The sequence below is a fragment of the Myotis lucifugus genome, unplaced genomic scaffold, assembly GCF_000147115.1.
Source record: "Myotis lucifugus unplaced genomic scaffold, Myoluc2.0 scaffold_423, whole genome shotgun sequence".
NCBI lineage: Eukaryota > Metazoa > Chordata > Mammalia > Chiroptera > Vespertilionidae > Myotis > Myotis lucifugus.
The window spans coordinates 442,245-465,118 of record NW_005871471.1 but is presented as its reverse complement, the minus strand read 5'-3'; the positions used below and the strand labels follow the sequence as shown (position 1 = coordinate 465,118).

The 22,874-nt window shown below is 41.4% G+C and overlaps 1 long non-coding RNA gene across 2 annotated transcripts in view; it reads left to right on the top strand.

Moving 5' to 3' along the window:
* The window catches only part of LOC102440554, a 21,724-nt gene extending 738 nt beyond the window's left edge, over positions 1-20,986 (top strand). Inside the window, exons 2-3 of one of the 2 annotated variants that reach the window (XR_002826228.1) lie at positions 3,068-3,188; positions 20,479-20,986. This is a non-coding gene — a long non-coding RNA (uncharacterized LOC102440554). Of the gene's footprint in view, positions 1-3,067; positions 3,189-19,675; positions 19,722-20,478 lie in introns of those variants that run through there. The other variant, XR_002826229.1, reaches the window with a different exon arrangement.
* The last annotated feature ends 1,888 nt before the right edge of the window (positions 20,987-22,874 follow it).

Here is a 22,874-nt window from a genome sequence, read left to right as displayed (position 1 = left end):
AAACCATTTACTCTAAGTGTCTTTGGTTACAGAAGAATATGGTTTTGTGATTTACTAGATGGCTGTATAAACTGCCTGGCAAACTATCTGCCCGCAACCAAGGTACATGCCCTTGACCAGAATCGAACCTGGGACCTTTCAGTCCGAAGGCCGACGCTCTATCCACTGAGCCAAACCGGTTAGGGCTACACAGTCTCTTTTACATAGAAGTCAAACCTGCTTTTCTTTCCCTACTTTCCTGCTCAGTGATTGATGGCCACACCAGCATTCATTCAGCTATAAAACCCTGGGCATCATTTTCAATTCCTGCCTCATTTTATTTCTCTTATTTAATTACACATCAAACTATTGCCTCCAGTTCTGAAACTTTTCTAGAATTTTACCCTCTTCTTTACTCATACTATTATGGCCTTGCTTGATGTTATAGGAAACACTTCCTTCACTACATTATAGCTTTTTCCTTTGCTTTGCAGAGGAGGTAGAGTGAACAAACTGTTGAGCAAATGAGGTCCATGTGACCCTGTCCAAAAAGATAAATTATGTGTAATGCAATAGGGAAGAAAACATGTCGTATTTGTCAAGTTCCTGTGAGGTATCCTTCTGCATACAGGAATTATGCTTGCTTAGATATTTATTTTTTACTAGAAGCCCAGTGCACAAAATTTGTGCACTGGAGGGGGGGTGTCCCTCAGCCCAGCCTGCACCCTCTCCAATCTGGGACCCCTCAGGGGATGACCGACTGCCGGTTTAGGCCTGATCCTGCAGACAGACATCCCTCTCACAATCTGGAACTACTGGCTCCTAAACACTCGCCTGCCTGCCAGCCTGATCAATGACTAACTGCTCCCCTGCCAGCCCAATCATCCCCAACTGCCCTCCCTTGCTGGCCCGATCACCCCCAACTGCCCTTCCCTGCTGGCCTGATCTCCTCCAACTTCCCTCCCCTGCTGGCCCGATCACCCCCAACTGCCCTCCCCTGCTGGCCTGATCTCCTCCAACTTCCCTCCCCTGCTGGCCCGATCACCCCCAACTGCCCTCCCCTGCTGGCCTGATCTCTTCCAACTTCCCTTCCCTGCTGGCCTGGTCGCCCTAACTGCCATCCCCTGCCAGCACGATTGCCCACAACTTCCCTCCCCTGATGACCATCTTGTGGCTGCTATCTTGTGATAATGTGGGGGTGGCCATCTTGTGACGACGTGGGGGCTGCCATCTAATGATGGCGTGAGGGCACGAGGGCCACCTAGGCTTTTATTAGTATAGATTAGAAAAGAGGTAGGAATGTGTTCTTCAGTGTCCTGAATGAGCTAGAAAGTTGTGATTGGTTATCATAATTGAATCTGTTTCAAGTGATGGAAGCAGGTGTGATGAGGTGTCACCACAGGCTCACCCTTCCTGCCTCTATAAATTATAATGTGGTTACATCACTCCCCTTCTGAGCCAGTTTGGCCTGGTGGTGTTCATGCAGAAATGCACGTAATAACTCGTGCTTAGCATTGTCATGGATAGTGATAGGGTTTCAGGACATGCTACCCCAAATACGGCACCGTGGTAAAGTGAATATTTTAAGCTGAAAGAGTCTGAGAAAACAGCAGAAACTGGAAGGTCACTTTGACCTCCCCCTCCCCCTTCTTCCCTGAAGCAGGCCAAAACACCCTCTAACATGAGGGTTTTATGACCTGGAAAGGAGCATGACAAAGGGAAAGAGAGAAGAATCCAAACAGGTTTTGCTGTTTCTCCCAGGTTACTACACTTACCTCATACTTTTTGGCAGATCATACTTCCCCACAACTATCCACTCTTCATCAACCTAGCATAAAAATACTCAGTTAACCCCTTCTTTACGTCTTCATTTCCTATGAAGGTTTCCATGTCACATAAAATTTATACACTTGCCCTGGCTCATTGCAGATTCAGTTCCTGGTCAGGGCATATACCTAGGTTGCCAGTTCGATTTCTTGTTGAGGCAGGTAGGGGAGGCAACCGATTGATGCTTCTCTCTCACATAGATGTTTCTTTCTCTAAAAATCAACAAAAACATATCCTCGAGTGAGGATTAAAAAATTATATGCTTTTCTCTTGTTAATCTGTCTTTGTCAGTTTAATTTTCAGGCCCATCCCAGGTAGGAGGACCCAGGAAAATGTTTTCCTCCCCTACAATAGGTAATAAAAGTAAAATTAGACACACACACACACACACACACACAACCTTTCAGTTTATTCTATGTCCTTAAACTATCTCTGCAATTAAACTAAAACCTAGCCTAGTAAGGTAGAAGTTGCAGTTGCCTACCCAACAGCCATTTTTTCTCTTTTTAAATACTATTTGACACATAGTAAAACAATTATTTGAAATTCAAATTTAACTGGAAATCCTGTATTTTATTTGGCAACTCTAACATTTATATATTCAATGGTTATATTCTTTAGTAACATGTCCATATATAAACACTAGAGGCCCAGTGCACGAAATTGGTGCACTGGTAGGGTCCCTGCGGCTGCCGGCTGCCAGCCGGGTACTCCCTCCCTTCCCCTGGCAGGCCCCACCCCATGGTCGAACTCCTGGACAATGCTGGTTGAGGGGACAATTTGTATACTACGCTTTTATTATATAGGATATTCAGATTAGTAAACAAATAATTTTTTGAAAAGCACTTGTGAGCATTTATGTCCAATATCTAGTCCTCAAGGTCCATATCCCAAAAAGTCCGGGGTCCCAGTCCATGGCTCCAACTTTGTGCACATTGAGAGCCGTGTCATATGGTAGAAAGTATAGCACCTGCAAGGTCATGTTAGCAAAGGAAGTGAGGTTGTTGTCCCAGATGAATCCTCTGGAGGGAAACTGTGGTGCTGAAGATCCATGAGTGAAGACAAAATGACACCCAGCCAGCCTCCCCACCTCCTGCCCAAGAGAGAAATGATGCAGCCAGGCCCTTCCAGTGACCACCTCTGGGTCTGAAAGGGCAAGGGGAGGGGTAAACTGAGAACTTTTACTGAGAGATCCCTCCCATGATGGGGGCTGGGGAATCTGGGCATAAGTACCATGATCTAATTCTGCTTCCTCTTACAGATCTCTTGCCAATGCCTCCTCACCAGCAATATTTTCTGATTGGACCTGGAGGTCAGTGAGCAAGAGAGGGTTAGAGGAAGTCCACACTGGTCAGCCTTCTGGGGAACAGAGAAAGACAAAGGTGAGTGGAGAATGTATCCAGAGAAGCAAAGGAAAAATACTCCACGTACTTTCTGAGGTTCTGGGGCTTGCCAGCATTATATCTCTCCTTGTTTCCTTTCCTACTGCTGGGAAAGAACCAGCAGAGAGGGGCAGAAGAATCCTGCTTAGGAAATTATTTTCACAACAGAACGCCACATAGCATGGACTCAGCATGGCTATCCATAATTTTTGGATTATGCTTCTTTGGGAAAGTTTTTTGGGTTCCTTCACTACCCCAACCCAGGAAGGGTGCTCTGTCCTGTGACAATATTTTATCAGTACACTGTCTGTATTCTACATAGTGTCTTATCTTATGTGCCCAGAGTCTAGCCAGGTTTAGCACAGAGTAAATGTTGAATGGAAGGATGAATGAATGCATGAATGCTTGATCAGAGGATGCTAAGGAGTTTAGGGAGATAACAGTATCTTGAATTTCTCCCACTCTCCCACAAGATGGCAGCAATCACCATGGTCCAATTTTCCTATGTGAGGAACTCAGCACATCTTCATTGAGTGCCTTATGAACACAATAAGTCTGTTTTTCAAATCATTATATTAAGGACAGAATAATACACTGATGGCAAGGAAAAGAAAAAAATAAAACTTAATATTTACTATCACTAAATTATTGGATATGGTACTAAACATTTTACTTTAAAAAGCATTTGGGAAACATGTGTTACTGAATTTATGAAAGAAAAATTGCCCTCTGTGCAAATGTTAGATGAACAAATGAATTTTCTCTGACCCATGTGGTACCTAGTTGTTATCTGATCTCCTAGAATCACTCTGTTGGGCTCTTCCCATACACCTGGCTCTGTTTTCTTGCTCTCAAAGTTAAAAAGTTCATAGGTTCCAGGTTCTCAGGCGGCTTGCTTCTTACTCCAGCCACTTCAGTCTGTGCAGAGACCATACAGTGCTTCTTGTACTGGACAGTGAATTCTTAAACTCATCATGGTGTCAGATCATATTCACTTCTGAAAAAGGACACGACTTTCAGAAAATTGTTACCGAGTAAGTAGTCTTTACAAGCTCAGGGATGAGAGTGTCCCAGTGAGGTTGAGGGTAACTTAGTTTTCTTAAAAGTACTATATATGTGTATATATATACACACACACACACACACACACACGCACACACACACACACACACACTAGGGGGCCCAGTGCATGAATTCGTGTGCCTTTGAAAGGACCTGTGGGCCGCGAGTCTGTGGTGGGCACAGGAGTGGGTCTCGGGCCCATCCTCTGCACCTCCCGCCTGGCCCTTCCCATTGCAGCCCCCCGGTCCCCTGTCTGCCAGCATCCCTGCTGCCACCACTGCTGCTCCCACGTGCTGATGGCACCGACCCGCTCGCACCCGCTGAAGGTGCGAAGTGATTGGGGCCGGCACCATCAGTAGGTGTGAGCGGCAGCGTGCTTCCCCCGATTGCCCCTCAGGAGCAGGGGGGAGGGTGGGAGTAGGCCCTCAGGGCCCGTCAGGGCCGGCAGCCGGCCCCTCGGCACCCCGCTGATGGGACCCAAGCGGATTGGGAACTTGGACTTGGGCAACGGGCAGGTGAGTGCGAGCAGTGGCTCTGGCACTGGCAGCAGGTGTGAACATCTGACAGGACCGTGGCATGCGGGAGAAGGATTTTTTAGTAACCACCAGAGCTTGCCCGATGACAGCAACCGGCGCCCCGCCTTGGTCTGGCACCCCCGCTCACCTGCTCCACCATCCTGCTGCAGCTGACGCCTGCCATGTTCTGCCTACGCCCCTTGGTGGTCAGCACATGTCATAGTGACCAGTTGTTCGGTTGTTCCTGTTATTCTGCCATTCGGTCTATTTGAATATTAGCCTTTTATTATATAGAATTATTTCAGAGAGGAAGGGAGAGGGGGAGAGTGATAGAAACATCAATGATGAGAGAGAATCATTGATGGGCTTCCTCCTACATGCTCCCTACTGAGGATCAAGCCTGCAACCACAGGCTGACGCTCTATCCATTGAGCAAAACCGGCTAGGGCCTTAAAAGTATTTACAGTTTCTGAGTGTCTTAGAAATCAAGAGCATGGTTCCTACATTAAAAAAGGAAACTTAACTTGCAGAAATCTTGCTTGGATTTTGCTACTTTTGCACTGCAAGATTGCCAAGACTTGTCTTCAAATTTACCAATTCTGGAATTAGCATATATTTGCCCTGTTTATAACTTTAAACAAAGCTATGTCCCAGAGACGTGTCTATGTTAGTAACACACAAGAATACGAAGGATGAGGAGGGGGAAGAGAATGCAGAGAAGAATGATCACAGAGCACAGTTGTTTTGGTCCCTGGGCAGTGGAGAGAGTCCCTAAGAGGCTGGTTTTCCTGAATCTCAGTTGCTAAGGGAGAGCCCACACTCCTTTAACACCATCGTCTCCCAGGAACTATATCCATCCTTTTTATAGGATATCATTTAAACATTACAACTGTTCCATGTCAAAGCACAATTTAAAAAAGTTAAAAACATGATTTTCATATAAAAATAGAATGCATATGTGCCAAAATATATTAAGCTCAATATTGAACGAAGGAACTAGTAACATAACAAAATTGGTTTCCAAAAGCATTTAAGGAAAAGGGAATTATGTAGCATGCCAGGAAAAAAATTTTAAAGATAGTTAATGTCCTATAAACAATAAAATTATAACCCTTGGTATGATTTTTTCTATTGGACAGAAATATAAAAATTAATATGTAACTTCATAATTTTGGGGCTCTAATCAAAGAGCAAATAGGAAAATCAAACAAAGGTACTTTTTCCAAGGGAATCAAACAATCCTTGCAGGCTTGATAAATAATGACCCAGAATGACATTGAAAGGACATAAAGTGATCCTCTTTATTGCTTATAATTTCTTGTTTATCCTCCAGGCTTTTCCTCTCTAGACTGAAAGCATCATGGGGTCAGGGGCTGGTGTGTCTTTTTGCCATTGTGAAGAACTTGCAAACACATAATGAGCAGTGACGGGCGCTGAGTATGCAGTGAATCAATGTTTGCTTAGCTGAAGTGAATAGAGTTTTAGAAAGATGAGTAACTTGCATAAGTGGTGAGTGGCAGATTCCCTGAGATTTCTTGTAACTGCTCAGTAGGAGGTGTCCTATTTCCTAGGAGTGCTATAGCACATCATCACAAACTGGGCACCTTAAAGCAACAGACATTGATCTGCTCACAGTTCTGAAGGCTTGAAGTCTGAGAGGGGCTGGCAGGCCATGATCCCTCTGAAGGCTTTAGAGAAGATTCCTTCCTTGCCTCTTCCTAGCTTCTGGTGGTTGCTAGCAAGCTCTGGTGTTTCCTTTTAGCTGCATCACTCCATTCTGCCTGTCTTCACATGGTTGTCTTCCCTTCATGTCTGTCTGTATCTCTGTGTCTCTTTTTATAAGGACACCAGTGATTGCTAATAAAATATGGCCTCATCTTAATTAAATCTGCAAAGACTATTTTCAAATAAGATCACGTTCACAGTACCATCAGTTAGGACTTGAACATCTTTTTTTTAAAATTTATTTTTATTGATGCCAGAGAGGAAAGGAGAGGGTGAGAGAGCTAGAAACATCAATGATGAGAGAGAATCATTGATCGGCTGCCTCCTGCATACCCCCTACTGGGGACCAAACCCACAACCCGGGGCTATGCCCTGACAGGGAATCGAACCGTGACCTCCTGGTTCATAGGTCAATGCTCAACCACTGAACCAGCCAAACTTGAACATTTTTTTTTTAAATATATTTTATTGAGTTTTTACAGAGAGGAAGGGAGAGAGATAGAGAGTCAGAAACATCGATGAGAGAGAAACATCGACCAGCCGCCTCCTGCACACCCCCCACCGGGGATGTGCCCGCAGCCAAGGTACAAGCCCTTGACCAGAATTGAACCTGGGACCTTTCAGTCTGCAGGCCGTCGCTCTATCCACTGAGCCAAACCGGTTACAGCATTGAACATATTTTTATGGCGGACACAATTCAACCCATTACAGGAGGCTTGGAGACAGAAGGTCTTGGGTGTGAATACCCTTTAGTCCATTTAGTCGGGTAAGAATCTCTCAGCATTGTGTGTAGGCTTTCTGCTTACCCAGGTGTTGGGGAAAAAATCCTGTTCTTAGCTACATGCACTTTCAGGAGCCCCAGGCACTTATCATGACTATTTTGCATCTAGTCACCTTGTTTTGATCTTTTAGCTCTAGTTCTAGTAATAAATCCCTTTCATGTTCTCTGAAATGAAGTACTTGACGTTTACCCAGGTTCTAGTAAGTAAGTTCTTACCTTGACCCTGTGTTATCTGAGGTTGTGGTACCTGTTCAGGAGACCAGTTCTTCTGGGACCTAATCCATGCCCTGCTCCTGCCAAAGCACCCAGGTGCAATCAAGTACCAGCTGAGCTGTGAGTTACTAGAGAACAGGGAGGGAGCAGGCACTCCACTGTGACTGGCAAAGAGAAAAGTGGGCAGAGATGGCTTGCTTCTTTTTGTGGTTGGCCTGGCATTCACAAGGTGTGCTTAGCTGATTTCTGACCTGGTGGGTGTCAGTGGCATCCTATCATGGTGCCTGTGCTAGAGAGGCCTTTTGGGGTTTGGGAGCAGCAGCAGTCCTTAGCATTTGGCTGAAGAAAGCATAATATTCAAGTGTTTAGCTGTAAAACCTTCCAAATTAGGTTTGTTTTTTTATTTTGTTTTGTTTTTTTTGCACATCTCCTACAGTAAGCATTTATTAGTTGACTAGAAGCCCAGTGCACGAATTCATGGATGGGTGGGATCCCTCCATCTGGCCAGCAATCGGGGCCAGGGCCAGTGGCTGGGAAGGGACCGCAGGAAGGACTGCGGGAGAGCTCCAGGGTGTGTCTAGTAGCCCCATCTCACCCAGTCCCGATTGGCCGGACCCCAGCAGCAAGCTAACCTACTGGTTGGAGCATCTGCCCCCTGGTGGTCAGTGCATGTCATAGCAACCAGTCAGTCGACCACTTGGTCGGACACTTAGCATATTAGGCATATATGTATGTGTGTGTGTGTGTGTGTGTGTGTGTGTGTGTGTGTATTAGAGGCCCGGTGCATGAAATTTGTGCATGGGGGGGGGGGGTCCCCTCAGCCCAGCTGCACCCGCTCAAATCCGGAACCCCTCGAGGGATGTCCAACTGCTGGTTTAGGCACGATCCCGGGGACTGAGCCTAAACCGACAGTTGGACATCCCTCTCACAATCCAGGACCTCTGGCTCCTAACTGCTCACCTGCATGCCGGCCTGATCGCCCCCAACTGCCCCCTTCTGCAGGCCTGGTTGCCCCTAACTGCCCCTCTTGCTGGCCTAGTTGCCCCACGCAGCCTGCTGTTCAGTCATCTGTCCAGTTGTTTCAGTTGTGACAGCCCCTGGTAGGAAAGGTTGCCCTAACTGGGAATTGAACCAGCGACTCAGTGGTGCACAGGACAATGCTCAACCAACTGAGCCACACTGGCCAGGGCTATTTTTTTTTAATTTAAGTTTTTTATTGTTGACACCATTGCAAATATCTTATCCTCCATTGCCCACCCCAAATTAGTTCTGAAAAACTATGAACCACCTCATACATTTTTAAGTTAGCATCTGAAACTTTTTACCAAAAGTTTAGATAATTGCAAAAGATGAAATATTGGGCATTTTGTAATATATTAACATTTAAAAATAAAACGGCTCCATCACTCTTTTAAAAGTGTCCAGTGGAATGTAGATACCATACTTAGATACCACTAGCATGTCTTTACATATCCATAGATAAGTTCTTCTAAAGTGGTTAGATTTTTGCAAATTTCTTTTTTCTTCCTTGAATTCATATTTCCATTTTAATTTTTTTCAGAATTTAAACCTTCAAGTAATATATTTTTAAGCATAAAAGTCTTTTATTGTTTATTCTTTGCAAAAAAAAATCAAGTTTTAAAATTGTCCTCTTGAAAAATGCCATACAGTTCTTCTAAGAGTTAAGTTTTTTGGATTGAGTTATTATCATCATTATTAGTGTATAATTAAAAAAGATAATGAAATTTGATAATTAGTAAATACAAAATGTAAACTTTTAGTAGAAATCCAATTTCTAATGAAATAACTATTTCCCCCCCCACACTCGGTTCTGATATCTATGAATGACTATTGCTTACTGCTAGAATGAGATAGAGTTTTGTATAATTTTATCACTTTTTCATTTTTTGCAGATAAATGTGCCAGGAAATGTTTTTCATATAAATAATATATCAATATATCAGATATTTAAAAAAGGCTTTATCAAGACTTAACAAATGATTATTAATTATAGTTTTTACTCTTTTACTTTGAGATGCCTTGATTAACTCAATATAATCACAGAGGATTAGAAAAATGGAAATATTCCTTATTTTCTATGTCTTTGCCAATGCAATATGTTTTATAAAATGCTTTTCTCTTAATTACATAATTTAAACATTTTCACTGAAATCTTGGAGCTGAAAATTTTCTTCATTTGGATAGTGGAAGGTCTAATTGGCAAACCAGTCATCTTTGTTAGTCCCATCTGTCCTAGTCAGATGACTTATTGTCCATCAGAAAAAAGTTTGACCTCATTTTTCAATTTAAATATATGTGTGTTGCATTTCAGAAGAGAGTATAAAAATTACTGGAAGAATTATGGGACACATTTTATAAGACAAATTACTAAAAGCAGACAAGATTTAAATGATGTAGATCTAACATAGTTAATTTATCAATGTCTTATCAAGTTATAAAAAGGTAACAAATCAAATGCTATTTTTCATTACTTAATTTACAATAATGCAGTGTAATTTGTAGCTTAAAATACTACTTATTTATGAGCGAGAGAGTATGATAAAAAGTATGCGTAGATGCTGGTGTTCAGCTTTTGGAATTAACTAAATAAGAACAATATATACAATTAGAATTAACTCCATTAATTTTATTAGACATCATGATCAAGCTTTCCTGTGTATTTAAAGAAAAGATGTATTTAATAGTAAATAGTACTATTAAATTAATCAGTTCAGCAGCTAGCATTTATTTAAAAAAACAAATACTAAACATTTTAAGATGACATCAGATCAGGATTGTAACTGAAGTAAATATTTCCTTGTATGATTTGATAAAAATAGATATATATCAATTCTAAAAAGGTTTGTAAAGTTTTATGTGTAAATTTTTATCCACTTAGTCTTTAAACTCTTGGTAGATCAAGATAACATTTTAGTTACATGAAGAGTCAGTTATGATGGTAGACCACAATCCTGCCCCTTGGAGTTCCCACCTTAGTGTAATCCCTTTCTTTTGGTTCTAACTAACAGAATATGGTAAAGGTGATGGGAAGTGATTCTATGAATGTGCAATTTATATAAGATGAGACTGTCTTGCTAGTAAAGTCACTCTAGAGAAGCGGTTCTCAACCTGTGGGTTGCGACCCCTTTGGGGGTCGAACGACCCTTTCACAGGGGTCGCCTAAGACCATCGGAAAACACATATATAATTACATATTGTTTTTGTGATTAATCACTATGCTTTAATTATGTTCAATTTGTAACAATGAAAATACATCCTGCATATCAGATATTTATATTACAATTCATAACAGTAGCAAAATTACAGTTATGAAGTAGCAACGAAAATAATTTTATGGTTGGGGGTCACCACAATATGAGGAACTGTATTAAAGGGTCGCGGCATTAGGAAGGTTGAGAACCACTGCTCTAGAGCCTACCTTCCTGGTTTGATGAAGAAATTGGCCATATTGAGGAAGCTCATGTGGCAAGGAACTGTGTGCTGGTGGCCTCTAAGAGCTGATGTTATTCTGAAGAGCTGAGGGTTACTGCCAGCAGATGGTCAGCAAAAAGTAAAGGCCCTCAGTCCTATAACTGCAAGGGAATGAATTTTCCAATAACCTGAGTGAGATTGGAAGTGGATCCTTCTCCAGTTAAATCTCCAGATGAGAATGTAGCCCAACTAACCTTTTACTGCAACCTTGCGAAGCCCCAAGCAAAAGACTCGAATGAACTCTAGCCAGACTCTTGACTCACAGAAACATGAAATAATGAATGTATGTTGTTTTAAGTTGCTAAATTTATAGTAATTTGTTGTGCAACAATAGACACCTGATAAACTTATCTATTCAGTTTTGGCATTTTTAGGTGCTTTTCTTATAAATAATAGCAAATCCTAGAAAATAATATTAGAATAGCTGAAAAGAATTGTCTCTGTTTAAATATGAGGGGAAGTCTTTTTAAAAAGAATTTAATATACCCTATTGATTCTTTCTTTGCTTTTTTTTCATGGAACACTTCCAGAATAATGTATGTATGTCTGTTTGTTCATTTATTTGTTTATTTATTTACGTCAGTTGAGAGAAAATAGAAAGAGGCATAGTTCTTACATGAGGATTTTCATTGTTCTCACTACCCTAGCACCCCATAGCAGAATTCCCCAGGCCAAAATACTATTTTTAATACAATGCTTTACTCTTAACAGAAATGTATGTAAGACTAGGAAAGACAGGAGACTCTAAGGCAGTGATACTCAACCTTCTGGCCCTTTAAATACAGTTCCTCATGCTGTGACCCAACCATAAAATTATTTTCGTTGCTACGTCATAACTGTAATGTTGCTACTGTTATGAATCGTAATGTAAATATCTGATATGCAGGATGGTCTTAGGCGACCCCTGTGAAAGGGTCGTTCAACCGCCAAAGGGGTCGCGACCCACAGGTTGAGAACCGCTGCCAAGGGTTTATTATATCCTGATTACTCATTAAAAGATTCCACTCCTTCCTTTAGCCCCCTGGAGGTTTGTGCACTCAAAGAAATTCTCCACTGTAAGACTTGGGATGGGTGAGAGGTGTGCCTTTATTTAAAGAGTGGGAGACCTCTTGGTTCATGGTTCAGTTCCCGGGTAGAGCACATGCCCTGGTTGCAGGCTCAACCCCCAGTAGGGGGCGTGCAGGAGGCAGCCAGTCGATGATGTTTCTCATTGATGTTTCTATCTCTTTATCCCCCTCCCTTCTGCTCTCTCTAAAAATCATTAAAAAAATATTTTTAAAAAGTGGGGGAAACTCTCATGTGAGCATAGGCACTCTCTGGCACATCAATATTGGGAAAGATTATCTCTGGACGTGAAGGACTTAGAAATTAATTCTCTTTACATTTTCTCTGCTTTCATACCCCTTGGGAAGTTTTAGGACTACAGGATTAACCAAAGGCGTCTCTAACAATTACAAAACCCAGTCTCCTGATGCAGAGACTTAGAGCCTATCTAGTTCTCATGGGGAAGATAAAGCTAAAGGGAAGAAAAAACTCTCCACCCCTTTGAAACTTATATTCTGGTGGAGGGAGACATACACTAAATAAAATAAATGTATGTAGTATGTGAGGAGGTTAAGTATTATAGAAAAAATAAAGATGCGGGATAGAGGTTATTTGAAGATGGCAATTTAAAGAGATGGTCAGAGAAGTCCCCACTGAGCAGGGTAACTTTAATTTCTGGGGGAGGTTCCATGCAGGTAAAGGAAATCCAACTGGTATTGGATTTCTAATCTGTAACCTTATGCAATGGAAAACAATGGATCAATCTTTTTATAGGGTTATGAGCAGAATGGTTGTATCCCTAGAATTCTATACCTTGCTAAACCATCATTCACATCTTGAAGGAAGAAAAGGACATAAAGAGGCAATTCAAAGAAGAAATGCAAATAACAATAAGCATTTGAAAAGACCTTAGACTTAGTAAATATTATAGGAATGCAAATTCCGTGAGATGACCTTTTTTTCCCCCCCTGTTATATTGCAAAGGTGAAAAAGTCACGTTGGTGAGAGAGTGTGAGGATGCAGACTTTGTTGGTGGCAGTGTAAACTGGTGCAGCTTTTCTGGAGGTTAGTTAGGCAATATATTGAAAGAATTTTAATGTGTAAGGCCTTGAATTCAGCAATTCCCCTTACAGGAGTTAGTCCTAAGTAAATAGCATATATAAAGATGGACAAAATATATATTGCAGTATCAGGAACAGCCTAAATTTTATGATAGAGGATCGGTTAAACAAACTAAGATAGACACATAGAAGAGAATATGTAGCCATTACAAATAACAATGTAGATCTATGAAAGCCTGGTTACTACATATTATTGAGAGAAAAAGAGTAAAAATGCACGCATATTTACTATTGGGAGAGTAACTTGGTAGGGCAGTTTGGTAATAACTATCAAAAAGGTAAAAGCAGAAATGCTTTAATGCAGATGTTTCACTTTTAAAAATATATATAAAGATATGTTCAAAACAATCCAACAGGCCCAAAATGGAGTCACTGATGCTAAGCCTCTGGTTAACAAACTGAAACTTACAGCCTCGGCCTCTCCCAGAAATGGATTCTTAAACCAATCAGCAATCACTAGATCAGCACTACTTAATGTGCCCGGTAGACCCCTGTTATTTTCTAAAGGAAAGTGATCTTGCCTTAACTCAGAATAGACCTGGTTGTCTGAGAGCCTCTGCTAAGCCCTGGCTTGAACATTGGTGGGATAGGACTTCTTTTTATTTCTAGAACTAGATGTCAAGGCGATCAGTAGTGATTTAAGCAGCTGCTTCAGGAGAAATGTCAAATTCTTTGCTCTTTAAAAATATTAGTGGAAAATTTAAAAACCTGTGGACTTTTCAACACCTTCACTTTTCTGAAATCCAAAATTACTAATATAAAAAAGAATGCCCTGCAATTCAGTCGAATTCACAGATACTTACTGGCACAGCTGCCATTTGCACAAGAAAATGAAGCAAAAGTGGCAGGATACACAAGTAGCTATTTGCAGAGGCACTTGAAATCCTCAGTCTATGTTTGCATGGATTCCTGGCACTGGATGCTCAGTGGCAACCCGGCATCCAAGATAAGTACCATCCTAGCTTAGGTACTTATCACCCTGCAAACCTTAAATTTACTTCACACCTGCTTTTGAAACTTGGAAGTACTGCCAACTTGTTTTCACAGATGGATTTGGCAAAAATTCCAGCATCTTGTACAAAATTATAGATCAGAGTAAATCCACATCCTAAATTCTTTGGACATCTGGAATATGTAAAAAAACGTGATATCTACTTCAGAAAGGAGCCCAGTGCCCTCACAGGTCCTTATCATTTTGGTCGGAGCAGTACAAACCAGGAACCGGCTTGCCCGGTATTCTCCCCTCAGAAAGCATTCCTAGTCAGGTGAGACTATCCGTGTCCAAAGCTTTAATGACTTTGCTGCTTTCTCTCAGAAAATAATTGTACAAGGTAATTGCTTTTATTATGGAAATGTATTTCTGGACTGAAGTTCAGGGTATTTTGAAAATTTAATGCAGTGCCATGTGTATACAAATAAGCTGCTTAGAAGGGGAAGAAAGAGGCAGCCAATGAGAATTCTTTACTAATGCTTTGAGATTGTCTGTGGTTTAAGCAATTAACCTTGTAATTTTGTCTTCAACTCTTAGAAAAAACAATTTGGGTACTTTAAATAACCACAACAGTGCTATATTCGCACTGTAAGTAGAAAGTGCAAGTAATGGAAAACATTGATATTTTCCTGACCATACACCAAGCTTTCCTCTTCATGTACTAAAAAGGTTGTATAGAATAGTGGTAAAGAGCTTGAATCTAGACCACAGTGTCTGAATCCTGGCTGTACCATTTAAAATATATATATTTTTATTGATTTCAGAGAGGAAGGGAGAGGGTGAGAGATACACATCAATGATAAGAGTAAGTCATTGATCGGCTGCCTCCTGCATGCCCCCTACTGGGGATGGAGCCCGGGACCTGGCATGTGCCCTTGGCCAGGACCAATCCTGGGATCCTTCAGTCTGCAGGCCAGTGCTCTACCCACTGAGCCAAACCAGCTAGAGCCTGGCTCTGCCATTTGTTAACTGGGTGATCTTGGATAGATTACCAACTTTTCGTGCCTAGGCTTTTTTATCTGTAACGTGGAGAAAATAGCTGCCTGTGTCATGGGCTATGAGAGCATTTAAAGCAGTAAGCACTATTTAAGTATCAGCGGCCATTGTGAACTTTTGGATACTTTTTTGTATTGGAAGTTTTATTGGAATCCCAAGATAACTAAATCAATAGGTACTTCCATACTATATTTTTGCAGACAAAAGTATTTGCTTTGAACAGTCATTTAACTCTTATTAAAAGATGAATAGCATACTTGTACTTAAAAGTAATTTAGAATATTATACCAGAAGCAGTGTTTGTCTGTTATAAACATTCCAAAAAGTATATCATTTGGGAGTCCTACAATTTATTTAACAAATATTTTTGAGCACTTACCATGTGTAAGACACTGTTCCTAGCAAGGGATAGCAAGGGACTGCTGTGTGTGTGTGTGTGTGTGCGCGCGCGCGCGCTTATGTCCTTTAAGGAGGACACAAACAGCAAATAAGCAGATGATAAAGCTGGTGGTGATAGTTCTATGAAAAAATATAAGGTCAAGTCAGGGTAGAGAGTGATGGAGAGTAGGCTCCTATAGGGAAGGCCTCTCTGATGAGGTCACACTTGAGAAAAGAGCTAAAGAAGCGAAGGAATGAGCCATGTAAATATTTGAGAGGAGGGGTGTCCAGGAAGAGGGCACAACAGGTGCTAAGGCCCTGAAGTGAGAGAGTGCTTGGTACACTTAAGGAATGGCAGTATGGAATTTAAACCCAGGAAGTCTGTCTCCAGAGCCTACATTCCATATTCCCACATTATCTTCCCCTGTAAGCTCTCTGCTTCAGATCTGCAGATTATGTAAAAAAAAAATCATCACTATTATAACATATATAAGCTAGATAGACTTACATTTGTTGTTCTATTGACTTAGAAATTCCAAAGAATCAGTGTGGACAACAAATTTGACTTTTCCCTTTTCAAAAGCAGCTCAGATTAGCAAGCAAAAATATTCAATTAAGAGAAGCAAGTAGGGCACTGTGAAATGCTCCTTTAGCCTAGAAAGACCCTTAGCCTAAGATTTTTGTGTAAAAATTTTCATGCCTAATTCTTTTTCTGAGGCCAGTGCTGGGTCCCTGAAGGGTCTCTGAACCCAATAAAAGTTGAGAATCGTCACATCACCAAACAGTGTTTCAGAACCTAGAAATCTTTTTGGTTTTGTTTTAACATAACATCTCAAAGAAGCAAAAATGTAACAAAAACATGTTTTTAAAAAGGGAAGTATAGAAGAAACCAATTGCTTTTTTTTGTGGTTATGACACCATTTAGAGAATAATTACTAATTAGATGAATTAAAGTTCAGGATTTAAGTCTGGAAGAGCTTATTTTAGGGCTTATTTTAGGGGAAATTATAAAGAGTAGCAGATAACGTCATAGAAAAGCAGCCACCTGGCTAGAGGAATATTCTGAAGAACATGTAAAACTGAGTGGTATACGCTTTCTATTTCTAACACAGTGCCGGAAATTCTGGGCATGGAGAATCTAAATCAGTGGTTGTAAACTGAGAAAGTGTGTTATTCTGGGTCCCCTGAGAAGCCTCTAAAATGGGATTAGATGTGAAAGGATTTTAGTCAGGGGAACATTTGTTTGAGAGAAGGTGGAGAGGAAGGCAGATAAGCTGGGGAACCATCAAACTGTGATGAGAGCCTGACTCTGACTGAGGGAGACAGAGAAGGAAGGTTTGACAGAAACACCCTAGATCACCTACAGTCTAAGGAGGGTTCAGCAAGGCTGCCATGGAGTCCTCGAGCCAGTCACGGGCTAGGGAAGTCCCCATCTCCCAGGACTTGGCTTGTCTTGGTATTTAGTGTCTTTGCAGCACTCAGTCATAGGATGGGAATAGCCTGCTGGAATCCTGGCCTCCCCACAAACGCAATGATGGGTTTCAGTGCAGGGCTCTTGGTCAGTTATGCTGCAGATGATGTTGGAGCGGTGCAGGGCCATGGCCACAGGGGGGTAGGTCTCTGAATCACCTGGGGAGCCATCTCTCTCTTCATCTTCCATCACCTTCAGCCCCAGCCCTTCCACTCCAACTCATTTTTTGGGTGGTGGTGGTTTAAGGGTTACATTTTTAACCACTGAGAATGCCATTTCAAAGTTACACTCTCATCAGGAAAATGTGGTAAAGGTATGGATACATTTTCTGTGATTTTGTGCCACAAACACCACTGTTTAGTAGACCGTTTAATATGAAACAGTTTCTACTGACATCTTGTTTCATTTTCTCATTAGATAGAAATACAACTTTAAGATAGCTTAAATATGACCATTAAGGTTATTCTACAAAACAAAACAAAACAAAACAAAACAAAACAAAACAAAACAAGGCCATGTGGTCATTAGCAACCATAGGGACCTGCTGCAGCCCTGCCCAGGCAGCCAGAAGCTGGCGGGGAGAGAGGTGCCATGTCCCTCATGTGTTAGGAGGTGGTTGTAAAAGGGGTTGAAACCTTAGGAAACAGAAAAAATATCTCTGTGTTTATGTTTATTTTATGCATGCGTTATTGGGAGTGATCTTTTATAAATGGTTTACTAAGGATTTCCAACAACATTACTTAGTAGCTGATAAACTACTATGTCTGTACCTCTGATTTGTTATAAAAATTTAGAAGACACAGTTATTTAGCAAACAGCTCTCATCTATCTGTATAAAACCCTAATATGCAAATTGACCAAATGGCGGAATGACCGGTCGCTATGATGCGCACTGACCACCAGGGGGCAGACATTCAACACAGCAGATGCCCCCAGCCCGCAGGCCCCCCCGACCAGCGGAAGCAGCGGGGGGCGGGGCTGGCGAGCGGGCGGTACCAGGCCAGCCAAGGTGGGTGTGAGCGGGGCCCCAGTTGCCCCACCGGTTCATCCCTGATCGCCACCCAGGCCTAGGGACCCTCCCCATGCATGAATTTTGTGCACCGGGCCTCTAGTGGTCATATAAAGATGGAGCCCAGTTCCTGTACTCCCAAGATGATTTCAGCAATGATAAGTTTAAATGCTGTCTAGGGAAGGGTAGCTCCAAAAGATTACACTGTGGGCTTGCCATACATCCCACCCTCACATCCCTCAATCAGGCCCCCTCTGCTTTCCGCTCTTCCTCCTCACTCTCTCAGACTGTGCAGTGAAGCACTTCCCACCCCCTGCGGCGCATGCACAAGGATGTCTCTTTTCCCACGGTGGATCTGACCTGGGGTAGAGGACTTAATTACAGGCATCTCCTTTAAACATGAGTACTCCAGTCCTGATATCAGGTGTTATAGGCAACAAACGCTGATGGTGTTCTATTTGCCATTAATTTAAGTGGGAAAAACTGCAATGGCTATTGGTCAATGCTTAGCATTTCCTAAACTGTAACACAGCAGAGTAAAAAGCCTGAATATAATAAACAAAATGTTCATGTTCGGATATAAATTGCTCGATCATCACTTTCTGATCACCAAAAAAAATTAATATAATTATTAACTAACGATTGTTTGTGTGCAGTAAAGTGCGCTATTTGAATGTCCTATGTAGCTATGCTGGCTAATTTTATGTGTTGACTTCACTGGCCTAAAGCGATGCCCAGATAGCTGGTAAAATGTTATTTATGGGTGTGTCTGTGAGGGTATTTTTGGAGGAGATTAACATTTGATTCAGTAGACTGAGTAAAGAGATCACCCTCACCAATGTGCGTGGGCATCATCCAATCTGTTGAGGGCCCGAGGAGAACAAAAAGGCAGAGGAAGGATACATTTCCTCCTTCTTCTTGAGCTGGGACATCCATTTTCTCTTGCCCTGTCAGAGCTCCTGGTTCTTGGTCCTTCAGGCCCCAGGAAGGTTCTCAGGCCTTTGGCCTCGGGCTGAATTGCACCACTGGCTTCCTGTTCTCTAGCCTGCAGATGGCAGGTTGTGGGATGTCTCAGCCTCCATAACCGCATGAGCCAATTCCTGTAATGTATCTTCTCCTATATCTCCTCCTGTGTTGGTTCTGTTTGTTCTGCTTCTCTGGAGGACCCTGATTAACACAGTAACAGACACCATCTGTGACTGCCCATATCTCCCCTGGCCTTTCTGGCTGATGGCTGATTTCCAGCGCCAGCACCAGAGATTCTTTGCCTGAGGGCTCTCAGAGTCCATGGGACCTCACTAGGTCTTTGTCGCCAGGTAGAACTGTGGGAGCAGTCCTCACCCAGGGACTGACCAGAATAAGGACTGTGCTCCCTCACCCCTCTGGGGGAGTAATGTTGAGGCCTGTACTCTACACTGACTTCCTTTACTGGCATTTCCCAGATCATTAGCCAAAAGAGGTATTTGCACTTGAATCCTTGTCTTAGGTTTCTGTTTTTGAAGAACCTAAACCAAGACTTTTTACTGTAAACTTTATGCACTATAGATGACTGTGATGTTTTGATCTTTTCCTTAGCTCCAGAAATATCCCACATGGACTTCCCTTCATTGGCCCTCAACATACTTTTCAAAGTACCTATGTGTTAGAATATAAACCGTTAATTTCCTTGTGGTAAATGTTTCCCTCCAGGTCCCACGTGGTTCAGGGTTCAGGATCTGGAAGAGGAGCCGCACACAAATGAAAGAGAAGAGACAAGAGATAATTTGGAAATAATGGGGGCCAGGCGGGTAAGTCCAACTCAAGAGGAAAGACTTCCACTGGTGCTCAGGCCGCACCAACCTTTTATTTGGTTTGGGATCCACCCATAGTATAGCCCTTATGCAGGGAGGTTCCAGTGACACACGGGACTATTCTTATCAATAAGGATTTACATGACTAAAGGTGGGGAGGTTGCTTCAGCTACCATTATCTGGATTAACAGAGGTGGTGCACAGCTCTGACCTTTGCTAGGGCTTCAAAGGTCACCAGCCTTCCCGGTTCTCTGTCTACACTTCTCTGCCAGTGAAGACAATAGGCGGTTTCCCACATTTCCTCATATATCATTTTGTTTAAAATGTTGTATTGAGTTTTGAGGATGGAAATGTAAATTTTTCCCATATAAATGTCTCTGAAAAACATTGACAGTGTATGCAGCTCGAGTACTAAAAATCAAGAAGTATCAAAAATTAGAAACAATTAAAATGTCCATCAACATTGGTAAATGGGGGGGGGGGCATACAAACAATGGAATATTATTTAGCCATAAAAAGGAATAAAGCACTGCCCTGGCCAGGTGGCTCAGTTGGTTGGAACATGGAAAAAGTTGCAGGTTAGATTCCTTGTCAGGGTACATACCTAAGTTGTGGGTTTGATCCCTGGTAGGGGTGGGTATGGGAGGCAGTGCATCAATATTTCTCTCTCACATTGATGTTTCTCTCTCTCTCTCTCAACAGAAAAACAAACACCAAAAAAATCCCCCACAAACATACCTTTGGGTGAGGATTTTAAAAAAAGAATAAAGTACTGATATGTGTGCAACATGGATGGATTTAAAAATACGCTAAATAAAGGAAGTCATGTACAAAAGGCCACCTATTGTATGAGCCCCCTCCCCGCCTCCTGCCTTTAAATGGAATATCCAAAATAGGCAAATAAGGAGACAGAAAACGGATTAGAGGTTGATAGGGACTGGAGGAAGGGCAAATGGGATTGATTGCTAATGTGTAAAGGTTTCTTTTGGTGACAAAAATGTTTGGAATGAGATAATGGTGACTGTTGTACAACATGGTAAATATACTAAAAACTGCTGAAATCAAGATGCATCGTACCAGGAAACTGATGACTGGGAAGATGTTCTGTGGGATATTCATATACTGCCTTGCATTGATTTGTGTATCAATCTGTTCTGGCTATGTATGGTGTCAGATGGGTACTAGACTTATCAGGGTCACTTTGTAAGTTATATAAATGTCAAATTACTGTGTGGTACATATGGAACTAATATAATGTTGTATGTCAATTATAATTGAAAATAAAAAATAAAAAAACATCATAGACTGGGTGGCTTAAACAACAGACACTATTTTTTCACCATTTTGGAGGCTAGAAGTCTAAGATCAAAGATTGAGATTGAGGCTGACTGATTCAGTTTCTGATGACTATTCTCTTTCTAGTTTGTAGATAGCCACCTTCTTGCTGTGAGAGAGAGAGGGAGAGGGAGAGGGAGAGGGAGAGGGAGAGGAGATGGAGAGAGAGAGAGAGAGAGAGAGAGAGAGAGAGAGAGAGAGAGGAGAGAGAGAATGAGAGAGAATGAGAATGTGTGAGATGCCTCTTATACTAATCCTATTGGATCCCATCCTATGACCTTGTTTAACTTTACTAACTCCCTTAAAGGCCCCATTTCCAAACTCAGCCACACTGAATGCTCAGGCTTCAGCATATGAATCTGGTGAGGGTGGGGAGGGACACAGACTTTCAGTCCATAACAGATGGCAATTGATGTATTGGTCATGGTTGGAAAATCTAAGGTGACAAAATGCGGTTAGAGAAAAGGTCATTCAACCAAATCATGAGAAGATTTAACACTTACTAGAATATGCTTTCTTCTTTCTCTCTTCTTATATTTCCTTTTAAGATTTTTACTCTAAACTTTTGTTTTTTTCCTAATAGTTGAGCTCATTTTATATTAAGATAAATTTCTGATTTGCTCTTATTTCTGTAATCTCACATCCACCCTCCACTATGTATCTCTTTACCCTGAGATGAACTAATTAAAAATGAGGCCATTCATTTTTGGGTTATTTCAGATAGTTCAGTAAATTATCTTTAGTTCTTATTTATTGGCTTTGGTTGGTTCCATTGGTCAAAATAAAACAAACAAATAAGTTACTCTGCAAGGTGAACAAGGAAATAGAACATATACTTGCCCATCCACAGACTACTTTACATACTGCATTGCTTCAGAGATTTTGTTATTCTCTAAATAAACACTGTGAGAGACATTAAAGCATAATGAGCCTTCACAGTGTCTATCATTAGCTTGCATATATGATAATATTTGAACAAATTCATTATCAGGTACAAAGAGAGCAGAAGGAAATGAGATGGGAAGACCAAGGGACTATCTGGAAAAATATCTAAAGATTTTTGTCCATAAGATAATTACATGATTTTTTTTTGAAACAGAAGACTTCCATCAGGAGCAAATTTGTTCTGTGATTAGGAAAAAATCTGGCAAGGAGATGTTCTAAGAGGATGCTGGATAGAACTGGAAAAACAAAACAAGAACAACGGAGGAGAGACCTGAAGAAAAGATAAAGTCCTGAGGATAAGAGGAAAGATAGAAATAGGAAACAAATGAAAACTAGAGTTTATCTCAGAGTAATATGTGTATCATTGCCTAATTCCCTTCTCTCCCTACTCTCATGGATGAACTCAAGCCAAAAAAAATGCAGAAAGAGAGATTTAGATATAGTTGTCAGGAATATTTTCTGAGAAAAGTTGTTAAACACTGTAATAGGCTCACAAAGGAAAGTCCAGACTTCCTTTCTTTGGGTATTCTTAAAAGGAAAACAAGTGTTGTTTTTTTTTCCATTTTCCCTGAAATGTAGCTCCATTCCAATAGACTTGAGAGGAGATATAAATTAAAAACAAACAGAAAATGACTAGTCATTATTCACCATTAGAGCTCTGATATTATAAAAATAGCAATAATAGTAAAGAGCCATTATTCTCTTTCTCTTCACTTAACTAGGCATTCATTTCCTCAGTTCTTTCCAGTAGATCTATTGAAAAAAATTATAAAGAATAGTATTTGTGTAATGCCACAGCATAGTTTTAGGATGTGAAT